The sequence below is a fragment of the Mandrillus leucophaeus genome, unplaced genomic scaffold (genome assembly GCF_000951045.1).
Source record: "Mandrillus leucophaeus isolate KB7577 unplaced genomic scaffold, Mleu.le_1.0 Scaffold1581, whole genome shotgun sequence".
NCBI classification, from domain to species: Eukaryota; Metazoa; Chordata; class Mammalia; order Primates; family Cercopithecidae; genus Mandrillus; species Mandrillus leucophaeus.
In genome coordinates, this window is record NW_012101567.1 from 170,891 (window position 1) to 183,892 (window position 13,002).

Below are 13,002 nucleotides of genomic sequence, written 5' to 3' on the forward strand. Positions count from 1 at the left end.
ACTATTACTCAAACATAAAATTAATGGTGAATAATTCCCAGGAGCTTCTTTGAACAGGGCACTCTTTTCTTTGGTTTGATGTTCAAAATAGAAAAAAAAAAATGCAAGTATTAATAGGCAGGGGCTCATTATCTAAAAATCAACTTTGAAACTTTTCAGTTATCCAGTTTCCTAACTCACGGAGTGAAATTCTGAGATATGAACGTGGAAGAGAAATATTTGATGTTATGGTGAGAAAAGAAGTTGGAAAGAATTTGTCTGCCTGAGGTTGGATGTGCATGGATTGGATTTGAAAGATGAGACTACAGAGCCAAAGGGCTTCTGGAGGTTGCTGTGAACCTAAGGGGTTGGATTCTTGATAGAAGAGATGTAGAAAGGCAAGATATGCAACCTTTCTTTACAGTTACCCAGAGGGTTGGTCCTGTGCTTTGGCCCTTGCACCTTGGAGTTCAGCCTCTCACTTTGTTTACTATTATGTCAGAGCTCCAGAAATCAATATTTAAGCTGTGGTCTTGCCTAAGCCACAAAGCAGCAGCTCTGATTCACAGCTGCAACTTACAGATGCCTATACCATATGCTACCATTCAGAATATGTTTCAGATGTAAGCAGGGATGTCATTTCTCAAGGAAGAGAGGGGCTAAATTATTAGATAAATTGATTGGAATTAATATTAGCCTGATTAAGTCAGAACTTAATCTACTTTTGACATTCTCATATTTGGTTCTTTTCAAAATCCAATTAACTTACACAGATGATTAGCATTTGCTAGTTTCTGATTTTAGAGCCTGCAAATTTCTCTCACCATTGCCTTCTCTTTCATTTTCATGACTATAATCTAAATATTACAAAGAGATTTGACAAAGCATTAGAACATTAACCAGTTTAGAGTCTAAAAGTTGCATGTGCAACTATCATTAATTATATTTTCAGAAGCTAAAACAGCCTCCTTAAAACAGGCGAACAGAATAAACCATACATGCAAAAGGAGGTGCCAAACCAGGCAACATAAGGTATGTAGAAACAGCATGTTTACTTCATCTGTATACTTCCTTCTTTATTGACTGATGATGCGCAAATAAACAACCAATGCTGCAATAGAATTATGCTGCTTTCTGGAGAGAACTAAGAAAGTTGGCTTTTCTGTGTTTTAGGAAATAGACCTTATTTTTATAAAATTTTATAAAGCCTTGAAAAGACTTCATGATCTTTTTATCTCACACTTCCAAACCAGTGCCAGATCCATGGCACAATAATAAATGACAATGTTAGTTAGTTAGTTTCTATAAGGCTACTATGGGAGCATGAGATTCTTAAAATTTCACAGAGAAGGGTTTGCTGTTCAGAGTTAAATCAAAAGCCTTAAATTTAATTTTCTACTAGGATGTCCTGTTGGAGACTCTGAACAAACCTCCAAGCAGAAACAACTAGACAAATGCGAAAGTCCAAAATTTAGTGAATTTAATAACTCTCAGAGGTAAGTAAAAGACAAAGTCAGCCCTCAGAATATGAGTTTCTTTAGAAACGTTGAATTCATGCTTTTTCAAATGGATGAGGCATGGAAACTGGGAGATAAATCCCCAAATTTGCTATGGTGAAAATGTTAAGGAACACTCCAGAAAACAGCAACAACAACAACAACAAAAAACAAAAACCAATAACCAAGAAACTAAAGATTGCATCACTTTTCTAAGCAAGCATATTTCTTTTGACCCTTGCACTCAGCAGAAGGGGAAAATAATCTCTAGTGAGAATCCCTACACATAAGCCTATCTTGATGTGACTTTCAATCCAAATTCCTGCTACTTTGTTGCCTAAGAAACCTTGGTTATTTCAGGATTTTGCCCTGACACAAAGTACAATTCATGTAGAAAAATGGTATAAACTATACATGGTGTCACAGAGCTATAAGAGATGTCTTTACCCTGTTATGCAATTTGTCCATTCTATTCTTTATCAACTCACATGGCTCCTGAACATAGGATGACTGGCCATTTGGAATGTCACAAAGGACTCCAGCTGAGTGAAAGGCATTGTCTCTTCTGGGCATTTGTATTTAGAATACAAACGTTCTATTTGGTCTCTATAGATGTTGAAACTGGAAGATCATACAAAACCAAAAACAAAGATATCTGATAGCAATTCAGTTGTAATGTACAGAAATGCATAAAGAAAAAAATGCATATGTAAGGAAAAATAAAGCCAAGAAAAATCAGAATTAAATTTTTACTTTTTATGCTTAGTACCTCTTGAGAACCCTATAATCTTCAAGCAAACTCCCTATTTACTAGTTAAAGTAGATTTCTAAACGTTGAAACTAAATTACCCCAACTGTAATAGGACCTTAATATTAATAAGGTCAGGTTTCTTACTTAACAAACAAATGGAGAAACTAACCCAAGCAGGGGCAAAGGAATCTTCTAGAGTAACAGAATGACTCAGCCATAACTGGGTTTCAGATCAGCAACTCCCAAAATATTCTATCTCCATTCTCTGATATTGTCTCTTCATTTTAATTATTTAACAAATTGAGAAAAGGTTACAAATTCATTCTTATTCTACCATTGATAAAGGTATTGAGGCCGGGCGCGGTGGTTCATGCCTGTAATCCCAGCACTTTGAGGGCCGAGGCAGGCGGATCACGAGGTCAGGAGATCGAGGCCATCCTGGCTAACACGGTGAAATCCCGTCTCTACTAAAAATACAGAAAAATTAGCCGGGTGTGGTGGTGGGCACCTGTAGTCTCAGCTTACTCGGGAGGGTAAGGCAGGTATTAACTGTGTATCTGGGTATCACAGTATTAACTATGAACCCAGGAGGCGGAGCTTGCAGCGAGCCGAGATCGTGCCACTGCACTGTAGCCTGGGCGAGAGAGCGAGACTCTGTCTCAAAAAAAAAAAAAAAAAAAAAAAAAAAAATTGAGAGTTCACTTTTTAGTGAGTATTAAATAAGTTAAACACTTGTTTGTATGATCAGTAAAGACTGCTTGAGGAATGCATTATTTCATAGCAGATATGTGAAGAAAGCAAGAGGCAGAATACTGAAAACTTAGATAGAATACAGGAACTAATAAAGAGTATGTTCCTAGTTCATGAATAACTCATCTGTGGTTATTTGGATGTACTTCACTGAACCTATACTCACTCATTTCACCCATCCTCACAGTAGATAATGTGAACAGAAGATTGCAACAGCAAGTGTGAAAATAGAGAATCAGCTGCAGTCCATTTGTTTTCCATGTCAGGGGGCAGACAAATCATTGTTGACCTGAGCAGACCCAGTGCCATACAATGTAATGATCAGTCCTTCACACAAAGACGTACCTACTTCAGTCTACTCAACTGCATGCACTGATGTAGTTTATCCATGTAGTATCCTTAAATGAATTGATTATTACATAATATATTTCTGTTCTGAATTGACCAACTGTTTACTGCAGTAATCAAGTTAATTATTTTGATCTATACAAATGCAATCTAGTGAATTATACGCATGTTCCTGTCATGAGAGTTTGCTTTCTTTGGTATATGTTTCTGGAACTCAGATCTTACTGAGAGAACAAAGATAGCAAGGATCTGTAAGACTTCAATGACAAATGAAATTGAAAGATTCATATGATCATTAGAGCTACTATTAATAATACAAAGAAGTATTCTCAAGAAGACTCAGATGATGTATTTATCTAACCAATCGGCAAACATTAAGCCTTACTTTTGTGTATGTTTTGCTTTTGTCCCCTGTGCTTTTGAGGTCTGACTCAAAAAATATTTGGCAAAGTTCTGTAGATTTTCCCCTGTATTTTCTTTTAGTAGTTTCATATTTTAAGTTCTTACTTTTAAGTATGTAACCAATTTTCATTTTCATGTATAGTGAAAGATAGAAATCTAGTTTCATTCTTCTTCGTATGGATATCCAGTTTTCCCAGCAACATTTATTAAAGAGAATATCTTTTCCCCAATGTATATTCTTGGCACCTTTATCAAAAATAAGTTTGCTGTAAATGAATGGATTTATTTTTGGATTCTCCATTCTGTTCCACTGGTCTATACATCTGTTCTAATGCCAGTATCATGGTTTTTGCAGCTTTGTAGTACAATGTGAAGCCAGGTGATGAGATACCTCCAGCTTTGTTCTTTCTACTCAGGATTGATTTCTATCTGTTCTTTTTTTTTTTTTTTTTTTTTTTTTTAGTTAAATACAAATTTTAGAATTTTCTTCTATTTCTGTGCAGAATGTCGTTGTTATTTTTATATAGAAATTGCAATGAATCTGTTGACTGCTTTGAGTAATATAGACATTTTAATATTAATTTTTCCAATCCATGAGCATGAGATATCATTCCATTTGTTTGTGTCCTCTTCAGTTTCTTTCATTGAGATTGTTTTATTATAGAGATCTTTCACTCCTTTGGTTGAAGCTATTACAGGTATTTTATTCTTATTTTTGTAGCTATTGTAAATGTAATTGATTTCTGAATTTCTTTTTCAAGCCGATCACTATTAGCATATTGGAAAAATTAATATTATTTTTGTAAAATATAAAACCAGAAAACTATGTTTTCTGCATGTTCTCACCTATAATACTTAGAAAAATATGATTGATTTTTGTATGTTGATTTTTTATTCTTCAAATTTGCTATTTATTTTTTACCAGTAACAGGTTGACTTTACTTTTTTTGTGTGTGTGTTGATAGGTTTTTCTAAATATAAGATTATATCATATGCCACGAAAGATGATTTGACACTTTTCTTTCTAATTTGGATGACTTTTATATCTTTCTTTTGCCTAAGTGCTCTGACTGGGACTTCCAGAACTACATTGAATAAAAGTGGTGAAAGTAGGCATCCTTGTCATGTTATTAATAAAAAAAAGACTTTCAATTTTTCCTCATTCAGTATGACATTGCCTGTGGTTTTGTCATATGTGGTTTTCATTATTTTTAGATATGATACTTTTTTTTTTTCTTTTTTTTTGACACAGAGTTTTCGCTGTTGTTGCCCAGTCTGGAGTGCAATGGTGTGATCTCGGCTCACTGCAACCTCCACCTCCCGGGTTCAAGCAATTCTCCTGCCTCAGCCTCCCAAGTAGCTGGGATTACAGGCATGCACCATCACGCCTGGCTAATTTTGTATTTTTAGTAGAGATGGGGTTTCTCCATTTGGTCAGGCTGGTCTCGAACTCCCAACCTCAGGTTATCTGCCTGCCTCAGCCTCTCAAAGTGTTGGGATTACAGGCATGAGTCACCACGACTGGCCTTGAGATATGATACTTCTACACTTACTTTATTAAGCATTGTTATCATGGTGGAATAGCGAATTTTATCAAATGCTTTTTCAGCATCTATTGAGATGATACATGGTATTTGTCTTTGATTCTGTTCATGTGATGTATCACATTTATTGATTTCCATATGTTGAACCATCTTTACATCCCTCAAATGAATCCTAATTGGTAATGGTGAATGATCTTTTTTACTCCAACTTTTATTTTAGGTTCGGGGTGATACATGTGCAAGTTTGTTACCTAGGTAAATTGCATGTTACTAGGGTTTTGTGTATGAGTTATTTTGTCACCCAGATAGTGAGCATAGAACCTGTAAGGTAGTTTTTTTTTCTCACCCTCCTCTCAAACTCCACCCAAAAGAAAACTCTGGTGTCTGTTGTTCCCCTCTTTGTGTCCATGTGTACTCAAAGTTTAACTCCGACTTGTGTGTGAGAACATGCAGAAAACATAGTTTTCTGTTCTTGCATTAATTCATTTAGGACAATGGCCTCCAGCTGCGCCCATGCTGCTGCAAAGGACATAATTTCATTCTTTGTTATGGCTGCTTAGTATTCAGTGGTATATATGTATCAACATTTTCTTTATTCTGTCCACCACTTATGGACATCTAGGTTGATTCCATGTCTTTACTATTGTGAAGTGTTGCAATGAGCATATTCATGCATGTATGTTTATGATAGCACAATTTATATTCTTTTGGGTATATACCCAACAATGGGATTGCAAGGTGAAATGGGAGTTTTGTTTTAAGTTCTTTGAGAACTCTCTAAGTGTCTTTTGCACAGCGGCTGAATTCATTTACATTGACACCAACAGTGTATGTGTGTTCCCCTTTCTCTACAACTTTGTCAACATGTTATTTTTTGAATTTTTAGTAGCAACCATTCTGACTAGTGTGAGATGGCATCTCATGATGGTTTTGATTTGCATTTCTCTAATGATTAGTGATGTCAAGCATTTTTTATATGCTTTTTAGCTGCATGTATGTCTTCTGTTGAGAAGTGACTGTTCATGTCCTTTGGCCATTTTTAAATCGGGTTATTTGGTTTTTGGCCGTTGATATGTTTAAGTTCCTTGTAGATTCTGTATATTAGGCCTTTGTTGGATGCATTGCTTGTGAATATTTTCTTCCATTCTGTTGGTTGTCTGTTTACTCCACTAATAGTTTCTCTTGTTATGCAAACTAAAGCTCTTTAGTTTAATTAGGTCCCACTTGACAATTTTCACGTTGCTCGCAATTGCTTTTGGAGTCTTTATCATGAACTATTTGCCAAGGCCTATGTCCAGAATGATATTTCCTAGGTTTTTTAAGGCTTTTTATAGTTTTAGGTTTTACATTTAGTTTTTTATCCATCTTGAGTTGAATTTTGTATACGGTGAAAGGAAGGGGTCCAGGTTCAATCTTCTGCATATGGCTAGCCAGTTATCCTAGCACCATTTATTGAATAGTTTCTTTTCCCCATTGCTTGCTATTGTCTACGTTGTCCATGATCAGATGGTGGTAGGTGTATGGCTTTATTTATGTGTTCTGTAACCTGCTGCATTGGTCTATTTGTCTGCTTTCGTACCAGTACTATGCTCTTTTTTGTTTCTGCATCCTTGTAGTATAGTTTGAAGTCAGTGTGCTGTATCCAGCTTTTTTTTTTTTTTTTTTTTTTTTTTTTTTGGTAGAATTTAGCAGTGAACCCATCAACCCATCAGGTCCTGGGCTTTTCTTCGATTGGGGGCCTTTTATTACTGCTTTGATCTTATTATTAATCGGTTTTGGTTTTCCATTTTTTCATGATCCAATCCTAATAGGTTGTGTGTCCAGGAATTTATCAATTTCTTCTAGGTTTTCCAGTTTGTTAGCATATAGTTGTTCATAATAGTCTCTAGTGATTCTTTGTATTTCTGTGTTATCAGTTGTAGTGTTTTTATACATATCTGAATTTATTTACTCACATCTTTTTCTTTTTTTATTCTAGCTAAATGTGTGTTGGTTTTATATTTTCAACAAACTTTTTGTTTTGTTGATTTTTTTTTGTATTGTTCTTTAATCTTAATTTAGCTTATTTCTGTTCTGATCTTGAGACTTCTTTCCCTTCTATTAATTTTGGGTTTGGTTCATTGTTTTGCTTTTGTGTTTCCTCAATATATACTTCTAGATTGTTTGCCCAAAGTCTTTCTTTTTTTATTGATGTAAACATTTATTACTATATAGTATTACTCCTTTTCTGTATCCCTTAGTGGTATATTATAATTCCATTTTTATTTCACAAATTTTTAAAATTATTTTCTTAAATTCTTCATTGATTCATTGGCCATTCTGATGCATGTTATTTAATTTATATGTATTTGTACAGTGTCCAAAGGTTCTCTTGTTATTGATTTCTAGTTTTATTCTACTGTGATCAGAAAAGATACTTGACATGTTATTGACTTTTTAAATTTGTTGAGACTAGTTTTTTGATTTATCCTGGATAATATTTTATGTGTTGATGAAAAGAATGTGTATTCCACTGCAATAAGATGTAACGTTTTATAAATGTCTGTTAAGGTCCGTTTGGTCAATAGTGTTATTTAATTAACTCTCATGTTTTATTGTTGATTTTCTGATTTTCTGCCTGCATGATCTTTCCATTGCTAAAAGTGGCATGTTGAAGTCCTCTACTATTGTGTTGTAGTCTTTTTCTTCCTTTAGATCTACTGATACTGCTTTATATTTTTGGGTTATCAAGTGTTCGGTCAATATATATTGACTATTGTTATATCCTCTTGCTGAATTGCCACATTTATCGTTACATAAAAACCTTCTTCATCTCTTTTTAGTTTTTTACTGAAAATCTTTTTTATCTGATATATCTACTTCTGAATTTTTTGGTTCCATTTGCATAGAATATATTTTTCCATCCCTCACATTCAGTCTATATATTTCTTCATAGCGGAAGCAAATTTTTTGTAGACAGCATTACATTGGGTCTGATTTTTATCATGTCAACCATTCTATGTCTTTTAATTGGATAATCTAGTCAATTTACAGTTGATACTATTGATAGGTAAGGACTTACTACTGCTATTTTGTTTCTTGTTTTCTGGTTGTGTTGTAGCTCTTCTCTTAGTTTTTTCATTTCTTACTGTCTTCTTTTGTGATTAAGTTATTTCCTCTGCTACTGTGTTGCTATTTATTTTTAGTGTATCTATTATAGGTTTTTGCGTTGTGGTTTTCAGGAGGCTTACAAAAAATATTCTATTGTTATAACACTTTGTTTAAAACTGATACCAACTTAACTTCGATTACAAAAAAGGAGAAAAGATCAGGCTCACACCTGTAATCCCAGCACTTTGAGAGGCTGAGGTGGGTGGATCACAAGGTCAGGAGATCAAGACCATCCTGGCTAACACGGTGAAACCCTCTCTCTACTAAAAATGTAAAAATTAGCCGAGCATGGTGGCGCTTGCCTACATGTAGTCGCAGCTACTCAGGAGGCCGAGGCAGGAGAATCTCTTGAACTCGGGAGGCAGAGGTTGCAGTGAGCTGAGATTGCACCACTGCACTCTAGCCTGGTGGCAGAGCAAGATTTTGTCTCAAAAAATAAAATAAAATAAAAAGAAGAAAAAAAGGAAACAAAAAAGCCCTGTATATACTAACTTTATTCTCTGCAAATATTTTGAATTTTTTTCACAATTTACATTTTATATTGCCTATTTCATAACAAACTGTTGTAATAATTATTATTTTAATAGATTTTTAAGTTTTCTTACTAAATATATAAGTAGTTTACACACTATGATCACAATATTAGTATAGCCATCAAATTAGCATCTTTTTCTTTCAGTTTTCAGAACTCCCTTTAGAATTTCTTGTAGAACAGGGATAGTAGCAATAAATTTCCTCAACATTTGCTTGTCTAGAAAATACTTTAGTTCTTCATTTCTGAGAGATAGCTGTGCTGGATACAGCATTCTTCATTGACAAGTTTTTCTTGCAAAATGAAGGTCTAATTCTTCTTTTATAGATTTCAGTTTAAATGTCAAAGAAAACTATTATAATCACACCATTAGAAAGAAACAAACAATATAGTACCCACCTGTAATTTTTTCCACTATGATTTCTTTGCTTAATATAGCAAAAAATGTCAGTGAGATATTTCTTTATTTATCTGATCTCTTATGTTTGTTGAGTTATTTGCTTATTTATCTGATCTCTTCATAGGTTGCAAGTTCTTTGAGAGCATACATACACACACACACACACACACATATACTTTCTTATTAAGTGTTTTAATTTTAGAATTTAAAATACTGCTTGGCATTTATTAAGCCATCATAAAAATATACTATTAACTGTATACATAAATAAATTAGTGAATTCCTATTTACTTATGTTTTTATTAGTGTAAAAATTAAGTAAATTTTGTAAAGGAATCTGATTACTCAACCAACATTAATGTAATGCTAAAATAATACAAGATGGAAATATACTTCTCTAATTGGCAGACCGATAAAAGGTAAAAAGTGAATGAAGAGGCTCATTTCTGAGTGGTTTGAGGTAATCTAGTCTTCATTTTTTTAGCTTATAAATTGCATGATTATTAGAATTATGCCTATCCATGTAATAGACTTTCTTTGCACATTGGTATTTTGAGATATACTTAATTCAAGATTATAAATCACATAGGGAGATGATTTATGCAAATTTAGAATTCATTAGCATTTACAAAATTATTTTTCCTACAATTCAAGCAAAGGGAACAAGTCAAATGGATCGAGTTGGAAAAGAAAAGCAATTTGATGATAATTCCTTCACAGTGTTTATAAATAACCAGAAATGGATGAGTTGCAGGCTGCAGAAATCTTGTTACCTTTATTGTAATTCAAATGAATAGAGGAGACCCTCATTTACAATGAATAGTTGACTTTATGGATCAACTCATAGGCATCTTACTGATGACACTGGGCAAAATACATTTTCTCAACATAAAAATAATGTCTGTTACCTAGCATATAAAAGTTATACTACTAGTTAATTATTCTTGTTATTGGAAAAGTCGAGTAATTTGTTGGTGGAAATGAGAAGCAAATAGTATAGGAAAAAAGAAAACCAGCTTCAAATCCTGATTCTGCCACCTAGTAGCTTTACAAGCTTCTCTAATTTATCTAGCCTCTTGGAGGCTTAGTTTTCTCATATACAATATGTAATAAATACCTCTAGCAAAACCTATTGTAGTTAAATGCAAGATAATGCATGTAATAGCCTGATACATAATAGCTGTACATGTTTTTTTGAATCTGTCGGTTCTACATCTGTGGATTCAACCAACTGCAGATCAAAAAATATTCAGGAAAAAAATGGAGGGTTGTGTTTATACTGAACATATGCAGACTTTTTTTCTTGTAATTATCCCCCAAACAATACAGTATGACCAATATTTACATAATATTTACATTATGTTAAGCATTAAAAATAATCTAGAGATGATTTAAAGTATACACAATGATATGCATAGGTTATTTTTAAATGCGATTAATACACCATTTTATATAAGACACTTGAGCACCTATGGATTCCAGTATCCAGAAGGGATTCTGTAACCTATCACTTATGCATACTGAGGGACAACTCTACTGAATAAATATTATTTTCCTGCTATGTCCAAATTCATCTACCTTTTGGCAGCAAACTAAGCCTTCAAATGTCCTCTTTGACATATATTTTACCTTCCTTACTAACACTGAAATGTTTGTTCTAAAATGCATTTTTAATCAATGAATTGTCTTGGCCAAATATTATCTATGTTCTTCCCAATGCACATAGGATAAGCTGACAGTCTTTACTATAATATTTGAATATTTCATGTAATAAACCTACCATTTATTTTTAGACACAGAAACCATTGTCAGGCTTAAAGATTTATGTTTTCCTTTTCCAAATCTGACCATCATTGGCACATCTCTTATTTTTGTAGCCACTCATTAAATTTTTCATCTTTTCCCATCAGTGTTTAATAATAAATCGGAAAACAAAATTCTAAAGTTGGGGCCGGGCACAGTGGCTCATACCTATAATCCCAGCACTCTGGGAAACCAAGGCAGGCAGATTGCTTGAGTCCAGGAGTTTGAGACCAGCCTGGGCAACATGCCGAAACCCCATCTCTAATAAAAATAAAAAAAAAAAATTAGCTGGGCATAAGGGCATGAGGGCATGAGTCTGTTGTCCCAGATACTCAGAAGGCAGAGGTAGGAGAATCACCTGAGCATGGGAAGGTTGAGGCTTCACTGAGTCAAGATAACACCACTGCACTCCAGCCTGGGCAACCAGAGTGGGACCCTGTCTCAAAAGAAAAACAAAAGTTCTAAATTTGGTTTTCACAATTTTTTGGCCTAGAGACCAGAGGCCATTCAAAGCCACTATTTAATGCTACATCCTTCTACTTGTAATACCTCTGTAGGATAAATGAGGTTTTATTCTGTTATTTTTATTTGCCTCTTTTACACATTTACAGATTCATTCTAAATGGTGGCTTTGTTTTCAATTTCTATTTCCTAGTCTATAACTTTTTTAAATTTTTTTTTCAATTGTGGAGTGGAAGAATGTAAAAAATGAAGTTGGAGTTGACAAATCTAAAATTGGGTATAACATCTGCAATTTGTAGTTTATTGAGACTTGGGTTTGTTAGCATTTTTATATCTGTTTTATAATTTCCAACTAAAACTATTCTAACAAATCAACTGGCATGCATAAGCACTTGGTATAGATCCTTCCTCTCCATTTACAAATTGAAGATTACATTTATTATAACTGTGTAGTGAGTCTTATATTTTTATGATATGCCAGATCATATCATATCATCATCATCAGATTCTTACATTTTCTGATATGCATACATCAGATCATCTCTTTTCTTCTTTTATGAACACTAACTTGACATGATAATTTTCATCTTAAATTATCATCATGATAATTTTCATCTTAAATTACCATCATTACTTTTCATGGGACATTTTTTTTCCATTTAATCAGCAGTTTTCAGGTGGGCTATGATTTGCTGGAAGTGTCCTCCTCTATCCACATACGTATTATATAATTGTATTAGATTTCCATGATATTTTGCCAAAATTAGTGTATGTTATACTAATATGTTAATATAAATAATATTACATTATAGAGCAGTGGGATGCACAATTCATTGCAGTGTAGCTTCCTTAGCTCAAGATGTTTCGAACTGAAGGGTGGTATCAGGGGAGATTAGAGGATTTTGGTAGACTTGAAATACTAAATTGCTGCTATGCAGCAAGTCTTGAGTATTGTCATTATTTATGAAGAGTTTATAAAATAGATGTTTTTAAATCTTCAATCTGAGGACATGTTTATAAGTGTAAAGATCCTCTGGTTCTTTGAGCAGTGTCAGTGAAGTCATAATCATGAATATCTTCTCTGCTTTTCACTTTTTAAGACATTGAAAAACAGTTTCCTTAAGGCCAGAATTAAGACTTAGGTAATTACTTTTTTTCATTTTTTTCTTTATTAATAGAAAACAAATTTATTATTTATTCCTTATGGTATGCTAGAAATAAAAGTAGTGCTTTTCAATTTCTTGATCATAAGCCATAATAAGTTTTTTACTCTATAATGTAAAAAAAACTCCCCTCACACATATACAAATAAGAATGTAATAAAATTATATTTAATTTTATAATATATCATCATCTCTATTTTATTAATTTATAAATTGATTTTA